General features: G+C 43.0%; 1 non-coding gene across 1 annotated transcript; it reads right to left on the reverse strand.

Annotated features, from left to right (window-relative positions):
- Positions 1 to 363: 363 nt before the first annotated feature.
- Positions 364 to 436, reverse strand: TRNAC-ACA (transfer RNA cysteine (anticodon ACA)). Its single transcript has one exon. It is a non-coding gene; the product is annotated as a tRNA-Cys (tRNA).
- Positions 437 to 11842: the final 11406 nt, after the last annotated feature.

Raw genomic sequence — 11842 nt, forward strand, 5'->3', positions numbered from 1 at the left:
GATTCTAGCTCTTCGAAGTCGACTCTGACATACTCCCAGTCACCTTTTCTTAATTAACTCCATATTAGTGATATTTTCTTTGGATGAATGACTATGTAAGAGTGAGACAAGTTTGAGCATATTATCCTCCTTCTAGGAACATCTAGAAATAGTAAAGTAAACAATAATACTGAGCATTTATTGTGCATTTACTATGTTCCAGGCACTGTTTTAGGCATTCTGAGTGAGTGAGTGAGTGAAGTTGCTCAGTCATGTCCGACTCTTTGCGACCCCATGGACTGTGTAGTCTACCAGGCTCCTCCATCCATGGGATTTTCCAGGCCAGAATACTGGAGTGGGTTGCCATTTCCTTCTCCAGGAGATCTTCCTGACCCAGGGATTGAACCCGGGTCTCCTGCATTGTAGGCAGACGCTTTACCATCTGAGCCACCAGGGAAGTCTATACCTGTGTTTAATTCTCACAATAACCCAGTGACTTGGGTAAGACTATTATTTCATTTTAAAGACTAAAATATAGAGATCCCAGGTCACAGCTAACAGGCACTGAAGCCACAGGTCTATGTGTCCTTCTTGGATAATCTCATGAGATCTCTGCTCCCTCTACTCCTCCTCTCAAGTCTGACCCCTAGCCCACACCTCTTTGCTGTGTTTAGGATAACCACATCCATTTGCCTGCTGCACATCTCTATTTGGAGATCCCTGAGGATCACAAAATCAGGGTCCATAGCTGAACTTATTCATTCTTGAGAGTCCCTTGGATAGCAAGGAGATAAACCAGTCAATCCTAAAGAGAATCAACCCAGAATATTCATTGGAAGGACTGATGCTGAAGCTGAAGCTCTGATACTTTGGCCACCTGATGCGAACAACTGACTCATTGGAAAAGACACTGATGCTGGGAAAGATTAAGGGCAGCAGGAGAAGAGGCTGGCAGAGGATGAGATGGTTGGATGGCATTACCGACTCAATGGATGTAAGTTTGAGCAAACTCTGGGAGATAGTGATGGACAGGGAAGTCTGGTGTGCAGTAGTCCATGGGGTCGCAAAGAGTCAAACATGACTTAACAATTGATCAACAACTCTCCTTTCTAGCTTCCACAACAGGCTCCTTCTGTTGTATTCTTATCTCATAAAAAAGCTAAGATTCCTCTCCTTTACATTTCATCTATGCAGTTTTGTCACCCACTTCTCCTTCCATCACTGTCCACTGCAACCCCTTCCATCAGACTGCAAATATCTCTTGCAGATATGGCCAGCACTTTGCCCTGCCTCCAATCCATTCTCTACACTCTATCCACACATGATTATCTCTTCAATAGCTCTCCATTATCCCTGGGGATAAAATCTTAACTCCTTAAAGATGTGTCTTTCCCTCTAGACTGTGAGTTCTTCGCGAGAAGGGATGTAGTCCAACTCATCATTAGCTATTCATTGACTAGGATTTGTTGAGTGAATAAAAGTGCCTACACTGGTTCTATTCAATGGTCAAAAGTCTCCCTTTTCTTCTAAAGGTTGGGGGAGGGAGCTGAGTGGGAGGGCAGTTAGGGATGATGATCTCTGCCTCTTTTGACCCAAGTCTTTCAAAGAGGAAAGAAGGAGAGCAACACTCAGCTTGCTATGTTTGGTTACGTGCCCCTAGATATTTTAAAGGGATAACCTTACCCTACCCCAGCAGACACCCTATGAATAGTACTGTCTTCATTTTTGAGATGATAAAACTAAGATCCAGTAAAGAATATGCCCAAGCTCAAAAACTTAGTAATTAACCAAACTTAGTCATTGACCAACCATCTTTCAAATCTTAATCTGGCTAGTTCCAAAGCTGGGCCTCCTTATATCCATCAACCATGTAAAATTCGTTCTAAAACTAAGTCCAATAACCTTATACATGAACCATATCTGATGCGGGCATCCTGCCCACCCTCCCTCAAGTGTCCTTTGCCAATACACTCACTCATTCCTCTGTTCCACCCACCACAGCCTCCCAACCACAGACCACAGGCTCCAGCAGAGCTTGAAGTTTGCTAATCTGACTTAGAGATAAGGAGTATCTTACGGAACTTTCCCGATCTAATAACATCCATTGTGTTTTCCTGGATCAGATAGGGAGTTTTAATTAAAGTTAAAATCTCATCTGCAACTGCTTATTTAGAAGAAATATTTTCCTTTTTCGCAGGTTCTGATTTTTGGGAGGCATTGGGGAAGCTAAGTAAAAATAATCAGGGTGCAAAGAAGGAAGGGTATTTCCTGGCATCAGAGTTTGAAGCTTTCAGAATTTTGGACCCAGGTGCTGAAGCAAATGAGGCTACTTGGGCATTATGAGATTGAACACAATTCTTTGAGGAATACAAGTCTGTGAGTCAGGAAAACAATCACATGGGGTCATAAGCTCAGGGAACGCCAGTATAAGATGGGAGCTATTGTCTAACTCAATTCATTTTAAAATTCACCCATCCTTAAGTACTTATTGTATGTCCAGCATTGAATACTCGAGTAAGGAAGACACAGTTCCTGATGGTGAGCTCACAGTCCCGCCAGGGAGACAGACATGAAAACAAATAAGTAACGACTGACTGTGATAGCTATGCTAAGTACCTGCATGGCACCGGAGAGAAAGCAGTGAGTTTTTTTTTAGCTGAAGCACAGCTGATTCACAGCATTGTGCTAGTTTCAGGGGAACAGCACAGAGGTTCAGTTATTGTGTCGCTGCTCGGTCCCTCAGCCACGCCCGACTTTGCAACTCCATGGACTGTAGCCCGCAAGGCTGCTCTGTCCATGGGATTTTCCAGGCAAGAATACTGGAGTGGGTTGTCATTTTCTTCTCCGGGGGCTCTTCCTGACCCAGAGATCAAACCCATGTCCCATGTTTCCTGGGTCTCCCTGCATTGCAAGCAAATTCTTTACTGCTGAGCCCCTGGGGAAGCCCACGTGTGTGTGTGTGTGTATATATATATATATAACTGATATACATATAAAACTGAATCTGAATTCTTTTCAGATTCTTTTCCCTTACAGGTTATTATAAAATACTAAGTATAGTTTCCTGTTCTATACAGTATGTCCTTATTAGTAATGAATTTCTTTTGAGAATCCTGAGGAATTTAGAATTATCAGAAAGTGGAGTTTTGAAGGACAAATAGGCAGAGAATAGTGCTTTAAGCAGGGGGAAAAGCCCATGCAAACTCAAAATGAACAAGCAAATAAGCCAAGCCCATGAGGTGTGGAGGGTCAGGCGAGGGCTGCTTAAGTGCACGTCTGTGAAGAATCAGTGTCTTCTTCCACCTTCTAATGACAGAGAGGCATGTAGGGTTAATTATCAGCAATGTCCCCCCTCTTGCATTCTTGATTTATTTCCTCAAGAGTGAGTCAAGTCTAACTAACAATGTCTGTATGAGTATATATTGATGAAAGAATAACATGGGAGAGAAAGGGTCTTATAAATGTCACAGCACTGTCCATTTTTATATGATATATGAAATAACATAAATTCATTGCTCTCATAAATTTACAGAGAAATCCAGCTTCAGGGCCTGTTTACAAGGGCTGTTGGACTTTGTGAACAAGGCATTCTCATTTGCTCTGGGGGCTTGTTGATAACTGCGTTATGGGGTTTTTGTGGAATGGATTTGGTGGTCTAAGTCCTTGGTGGGTTGGGATATGCAAGAGAACTTCAAAGCCAGCTCGTGTGATTTGCCTGGGATGTCAGTCAGCACTGTCTCTGGCAGTCACTGAAGAAAACTGGCATTGTCCTGCTGCATATATCCTTTCTAACAAGCTAGTTCTCCTGCATGAGTCTTTCTACAAGCCCCAAGATAATGTAGAGATGCTGGTGGATTCTGTTCAGTTTTGCCAGCGTTTCCTGGGCTTCAAAGGCTGTCAAACTCAACACTGGCTGCTGCTTTTAGGAGGTGAGCTCTTTGTGTGGCGATAAATTCCCTGAGCTGGAGTAGAGAAGAGGAAAATCTTTTCCCAGTCTTGCAAATATGAGCTAGTGAGCTGGACATGAAAATTCCCATATTTGCTCATATTTGCAAAACTTTCTTGGTCATTAGTGTCCTATTAGAACATACCTGTGTTTGTGGCAGACACTGAAAACTGCTAGCTCTTCTATCCTCTTTTCTTGGAAATATCACCCAGTTCCCTTCAGTCCAGAGTGCCCAGTGAGATATGAGCAAACGTTTTCAGATGGGGCTTTAAGAGTTGGCTATGTTGATAGATCCACCACTTCCCCTTTTCCCCATGCTTCCTATTTCCTGCTTGGAATCATAACCTGGTGGCTGGCGCTCCAGCAGCCATCTTGGGTGATGAGGCAAACTTGATGATGGAAACCATTCACCAAGAATGGAAAAGGAGAAAGAGACTGCATCCCTGATGACAAAGAAAATCTGACATTCCAGAACAGACTACCTACTTCCTCACTTCATATTGTATGTGAGAAAAGTAACCAACCCCCTATTTAAGCATCTGGCATTTGGGTTTTCTGTTATATGCAACTGAAAACAATTCCTAATATGCAACTGAAAACAATTCGTTCTCTCTTCTACCATATATCAGTTTCCCTCAATCAGCAGGCAACACAGCTGCCAGCATTTCCAGAGAAAGTAGACAATAATTATTCAGAGGAGTTCAGGAGTCAGATTGCCTCAAGCAGCATTCTGGCTCAGCCACTCAGGAGGTTGTGACCTTGAGCAAATTCCTTAAATACCTTGTGCCTCAGTTTCCTCTTTTTATACTAGGAATAATAGCAATATTTATCTTTGTAGGGTGGTTGTGATGATCAAGCCATAACAAATAACCTATGTAGAATGCTTTGAGTACATCTAGCATCTAATAAGGACCTCCCAGCTGGCTCAGTGATAAAGAACCTGGCTGTCAATGCAGGAGACTTGGGTTGGATCTTTGGGCTGGGAAGATCCCCTGGAGGAGGAAATGGCAAGACACTCCAGTACTCTTGTCTGGGAAATCCCATGGACAGAGGAGCCTGGCAAGCTACAGTCCATGGGGGGGGGGGGGGGGGGGGGGTGTTCCACGACAGCTAATAGAAAGCAGGAAAACCTAATAATCACTCAGCACATATTAGTTATTATTCTTGATTTTTTTAAAAGCATTTCTTTTATTCTGGCTCTGTGAACCTAGAAGACACCAGCAGAGAAATCCCAGAGAAGGGCTGGGCTTGTTCCAGTGTGAGTGAAGGTCCTGGTGGTTGGGAAGATGGGAGCTAGGATTGGCCTAGCCAGGTCACATGCCCACCTTGATGGTGGTATTGATATGCAGAAGGGGTCATTCGAGTGTGGTATCAGAAAGGGGCAAGGAGGTGAGTGCTGGAAAACAAAGACCAAGGCCTGCATATGCCCCTTATTTGGCTATTGAGACTGTTAAGAGAATACATGTTTGCCAAAATCCTTGAAACTTTTTGTGCCAACGATATAAGGAGTTGCTATCATCAGCATTCTCTGATGAGGCCTTTCTTCTTTCCCATCAGACTTACATCAAATTGAGGTCTCACCTTTCTTTCAGTGTTGAGGCAGCCCCTAGAAGACCCTGCAAAACTAAGACCCCAACCCCTACTGTCCCACCAGTACACTGGTGATAAAAACATGTGATGGCATAGACAGGACAGTGACATTCACTATTAAGCCAGTCACTTGCAAGGAGAGAAAAAGCATCTACTGCCAGCAAAGCATCCAGGGAAGAAACCCAAAACAACTCTGAAACCAAACAGCTGCCTGATGTATGGTATTGTGCTGTAGAATTTCCCAGCTCTGTGTGTGTATCCTTGTGTGTATATTAATCATGTGTTCCTATTTTCTGTATTCTGATGATTTGACATCTTGGGACCTTGCTGGCCCTGAAGGGACTACCCTCCCCGGATTAGCTAATTCCTAGAGAGAGCACCCACTTGCCCAGGAACGTGCCTTTAAATGCAAACCAATCATTGCAAAGTACACTCTCTCCCCCAAATACCTTCACTACTGGATTCTCACACTTTGGGCCAATATCGCCCTTCCTGATCACTTCAAGGCTAGGTACCTTGCTAGGGACAAGGTAGAGGGACAACCCCTATGCCCTAGAACCTCAGATTACCCCTCCTCTCTTGTTCCTTCCCACAGAAACCACAACAAAGGCTATTGCCCACGCTTTCCTCTCATTTCTTCTGCCTCCTTACCAACCCTGGTGGCCCCATGTGGCGTGGCACGCCTCCTGTTTCTAGGATGTGTGAATATAAGAAACTTCTTCCTTTGTGGCAGTCATTTCCATGTTATCATGGATTACCATGTATGATCAAAATAAATTCTCAGTACCCTTTTTGAAGTGTGTGCACGCATGTGTGTGTGTGTGTACAAGCACACACAAGACTGTGATGTTTAAGAAATAGGGACTCAGCCTTAACCACTCTTTAAGCTCCAATTTACCCACAGGCTTGCAAAGCAGACACCAGGCTTTCCTGATGTTCATTGCCATGCTTTCCCAGTGTTTATCAGCCCTTACTCCAGGGCTTAGATAGTACTTCTCCAAGAATTATCTCTTTAGTGAATCATGACATTGGCTTCTCATTTTATTTTATCAGATTAACTCTCCTAAGTGACTGAAGTTGCTCAGTTGTGGCTGACTCTTTGCAACCCCATGGACTGTAGCCTACCCAGCTCCTACATCCATGGGATTTTCCAGGCAAGAGTACTCCTGGGAATGTATTTTGTGTCCAAAGGAGATAATATTGAAAATGTTCAGGAAGTCAATTTTGTTGTTAAATCGAAACAACTAAAAAATTTCTTGGAGTCTACAGCTCTTCCTGGTGACTTTAGCATCTTAAAAGAGGAATCTCCCAGGCGTGTCTGAGAGTGCGAGCTGAGGGTCACGATCAGTGGTTAATGCTGCCTTGGGGATGAGGACAATGGCAGAGGGGTGGACTCCGGGGGAAAATGAAGCCAGTCTTTCACCAGATCTGAAAGACCCTGGCACTGGTTTTGTTTCAAGGACATGAATGAGAGAGAAATGTTGGAAATGAGACAATGCTTACCCTTTAAAGAACAAAAATATGCTTATTAAATCTTCATGTCTCCAAGCTCTTTTCTCAGCCCTCACAAACCCACCAGGTTTTTGAAGACTTCTCGTCCCCACCGCTATTACCAGAAAGTCTGGGAGAAGAAACATTAGTTTCAGTAAGGCTCTCCTGAGATGAAACTGCTTCCTAGGTTTCTGGGAGGCCTGATTCCATGATCACATCAGATTCTATGGTGAAATTTTTCACATGATTGTTGATGGGAAAGGTCAAAGTTCCACATAGGTGACGTGCTGAAAGAACAAGGGAGCTGTTGTTTCCTTCCACCACAGACATGGCTCAGAGCTCTAGATCTCACTAGGCTCTCACAGAGTCAGAAGCATCTGGATTTTAACCAGCTGATTCTTCCAGCTGATTCTCATGCACGCTGAAGTTTGAGAACCACTGCATTGCACCTTGATTTACCTTCTTGTTTTTCTCTTCCCAAGCATGGGGTTTGACACTAGACAAACTGGAACACCACTTTCTTTTATCAATGTATATATTTATTATTGCACAAATTCTAGCCTTAACCCTGCTCTCACACCATGATTTCCTCTTTCCATGTCTTATACACTAATTAATATAAATGTGGGCATACAATTTTTTTGTTGTCGTTGACACACTTTAGAAAATGTTTTTATGTATTTTAGTGTGGCTGCCTTACAAAGCTGTGTTCGTTTCTGCTGAGCAGCAAGTGAATCAGTTGTATGTGTGCATATATCTCCTTCCTTTTGGGCCTCCCTCTCATCCCCCCATCCCGCCTCTGGAGAGGTCTCCACAGAACTCCAAGCTGAGCTCCCTACTCTATACAGCAGGTAGAACATTATTCTCTGATTTGGTGGCTATTGTCAAGTTGATGTCTTTGAGTTTCTATGTATTTATTAGTACAGTGGATATAATAATTGCATCTCAGGGGTGTTACTGGGATTAAGTCAGATAATGTATGCAGGACACATAGAAAAGCACCTGGTAAAGAGAAAACACTCAGTACACAGTTGCTGTGACTGTTACTACTGTTATTACCATTTTCTGCCTGTCTTTTTGCCAAATCAGTGGCAGACACAGTGCCCAGAAGGGGGAATAGCAAGAGTATTTTCTAGCTCTGTGAACCTGGGCAAGTTACTCTGGGCTCAGTTTCCTCCTTCTCTACTAAATAGAGAGACTAGCATTGACCTCACTGGATCATTGTGAGGATTCAGTGAGCTGGTGTAAGTAAAGTGTCTTAGGAGAGTACCTGGTATGCAGTAAGTGCTCCATTAAACACTAGTAATGATGACGATGGTCCACTAGCCCATTTGTCTACTTACTTTTGCAGCTCTAACATGATTGTCAGGAAAGTGGTGGAAGTAAGTGACATTCTTGGATGTTCCATGTGAGGGCTGCCCTGTCCCACTGAGCAAAGAGCCATTTCTTCCTCTTTGCAGAGGCCTTCATCCTGTTACTTCTCTCACTGCCTTCTCTCTTTGTGTCTGTTTACATGTATGGTGCAAATTAGTGTTCAGTAAATGTCGGTTAATCGGGGCTTCCCTGGTGGCTCAGAGGTTAAAGCGTCTGCCTGCAATGCGGGAGACCTGAGTTCGATCCCTATGTCAGGAAGATCCCCTGGAGAAGGAAATGGCAACCCACTCCAGTATTCTTGCCTGGAGAATCCCATGGATGGAGGGCCTGGTGGGCTACAGTTCACGGGGTCGCAAAGAGTCAGACACGACTGAGCGACTTCACTTACTTAACTTAAATGTCTGTTAATAAAAGACTGTTTGATCTTCAATTGTAGTGTATACGTGTCATATATGAGAGGCAGAATAATGACCTCCCAAAGATGTCGACCTCCCAGTCCTTGAGACCTGTGAAGATGCTAAGTTACATGTTGGGAGGAAGGTGGGAGTTAAAATTGCAAATAGAATTAAGCTTGCTAATCATCTGCCTTTAAAAATAGGGAGAGTTTGGCATTTTCATAGAATACAAATATATAGATAATAGAATAGATGTTTGAAATTCTCAACACATGGAAAAAAATTGTAACTGTGAGATGACGGATGTTAACTAAACTTATCAGGACGATCACTTCACAGTGTATATGTATACATATACATATATATATATATATATATATATATACACAAATCATTATGCTGTACAACTTAAACTAATACAATCTTCTATGTCAATTATATCTTGATAAAACTAGGAAAAATAAAGAAAAATTACCAAGAAAAAAGTTTAAAGATAAAATGGAGAAATTAACTTGAGTTATCTGGGTGGGCCTAATGTAATCACAAGGTAAATGTAGAAGAGGGAATCAGAAGCCAGAACCAGAGAGATGCTATGTGGGCAGGGCTCATCTCAAGGTTGTTGGCTTTGAAAACAGAGGAAGGGTCCACAAGCCAAGGAATGTGTGTCCAGAAACTGGGAAAAACAAGAAAATAGATTCTCCCCTAGAGCCTCATAAGGAGTGAAATACTGCTGACACCTCTATTTTAGCCCAAGGAGACCTGTTTTGGAATTCTGACCTTTAGGACTATAAGATATTAAGTTCGTGTTGTTTTAAGCCACTAAGTTTGTGGTAATTACAGCTGGAGTAGAAATTACAATAGCATCCTTGGTTCTGTTATTACAGCCAGTTCAGAAGTGGCTGTTTTTTTCATTATTATTTAGTCTAATCATGTATTATTCCCCCATTCCTGTTAGCACTTGCGCCTCTAACCACAGTGCTGGGGTACTGAGAAGAATGTTCATCATCTGAAAATCGATAAACGTAAGCTGAAAAGTCTTCACGGTCTAGGGTACACCCAGCTTCTCCGCATACGGTGCTGGAGTACGCACCAGTGGCCAAGGGTCCTTCTTGTGTGTCCTTTGAACTCAGCCTCTGCTTGCTCACCAGGCAAGGTGTGAAACATCAGCCCATCGACGGAGACTTAACCTGGCAGGCCTCTGTTCTGGGCGCCTCCTCCTTCAGCATCTGTGTGCATTCTGTTGAGCAGGAACCGTTCAAAGGGGATCCGGTCTCTCCTTTGTGCCAGCTTGAGGGAGAGCTAAATATGGCTCTGTCAGCACATGGGAGATCAAAGGGCTACCACCCCCAGCCCCAGCGGAGCTTCAGAGAACAGAGCCACATGGAGCACCTCGCTCCCGCTGGAAGGGCTCCCCTGTCTCCTGATGCACACCCCTTTACCCTGGCCCCTCAGAATTTGAAAGAGACCTTGACCACTTCCATAGTTTGGGGCTCATTTAAAAAAGATAGACATATCACAACATTTTAAAAATTGTAATATATTGTAAATGTTTACATTTAATATATTAACATTTTTAACACATGAAGAAATGATTAATGTAATGATGCTATTCATAAGAAACTCAGAATTTATAAAAATATTAATTCAGTGACTTCCCTAGTGATCTAGTGGTCAAGGCTATGTGCTCCAGTGCAGGTGGCCCAGGTTCAGTCAGAAACTAGATTCCACATGCTGCAACTAAGAGTTTTCATGCCACAGCTAAAGAAGATTGTGTTGTGCCGTGACTAAGATGTGGTGCAGCCAAATAAGTACTTAAAAAATTAATAATTCATAGTATATTAGAAGCACCAGAGACTGCTAATGGGGTACAATTAAACAGACGCAATGAATATCTCCTTTGAATCTTCCCATTCATCTTGGTGGCTATGAATTCCCTGTTTTGAGATAAAGTTGAGTGTACATTGGTAGCCTCAGCCAAGGCCTACTGCCCCACATCTTCTCTGCATTTGCTTTGCCACCCACCTCTCCTCATTGCCAGAAATGGTACCAAACACTCCTGTCTCCACTGGGAGTAACAGGAAGTAATTTCGCCACATCCTTTCATGATGAGCTATCAGGTGCTATGAGAAGCATGCCACTCCTAGGAAAAGGGATCTAGGCCTGAGATGAATATACAGCCTGCATAGATGTAGTCTCCAAACATGTATTCTCTCCAGCTGGTCATTAATTTCAGGAAACAGCTTGTACTAGCAACCTAGGCTTGGAAAAACATAACTCTCAAGCAGGAGTTTATGAAGTTTTGAAGGGAAGTTTTCAATCCTGCAGAGAGGCTAATTGCCAGAGAACTCTCCAGTATCGGGAGGAAGAATGTTCATCCTGTGTCTTTATGCCCCATGGTTTTAGGAAAATCTAAGCTTTAGGAGGTGGGTGGCATCTCTTGGCTTTAAGGACCTAAGAGAACCCAAGAATCCATAAGAGAGCTGCGGTCTCTTGTTAAGGCTAATACAAACACATAGAAGTCATCTGCTCTCCCCTAAATTGACTAGCATGAGATTGAGAAGTCCCTCCACATCCCCTACCAGCATGCAGTTGCCTGTCATTGAATATTTTTATTAACATGGGCAAACAAGTAGTATACCAGAAAATGATCTATCTCAGGGTTGGCCACACTACCTGGTCTGAAATGTTTATGATTTTCTTTTCCAATTGCCTAAACTGTAGGAAAACACTTCGACGTTTCAGAATTCTACTGCTGCACAAGAGAATTGAACGGCTACTTTTTTCTTGCTAATGAGACGAAGCTATGTTTACGTGAAACCCACATTCCAAGTATAATGAACCTATGGCAATGGTCTGAAATTAATTTCCTCCTTCCTTTCCTCCCCCTCTTCCTTCCTCCTTCTTTTCCTTTTTTCTTTGTTAGTGGTAAGGCCCAGGTTACACTGCTAGTCTATACCTCCTAAGTTATCCATGATGACCAGATCATAAAGTGGGAAGTACGCACATATAGGCAGGAGTACTTTAGAATCACCAGAAGAGCTTTAAAAATACCTGGTTTCCACCTCCA

The sequence above is a fragment of the Odocoileus virginianus genome, chromosome 29 (genome assembly GCF_023699985.2).
Source record: "Odocoileus virginianus isolate 20LAN1187 ecotype Illinois chromosome 29, Ovbor_1.2, whole genome shotgun sequence".
NCBI classification, from domain to species: domain Eukaryota; kingdom Metazoa; phylum Chordata; class Mammalia; order Artiodactyla; family Cervidae; genus Odocoileus; species Odocoileus virginianus.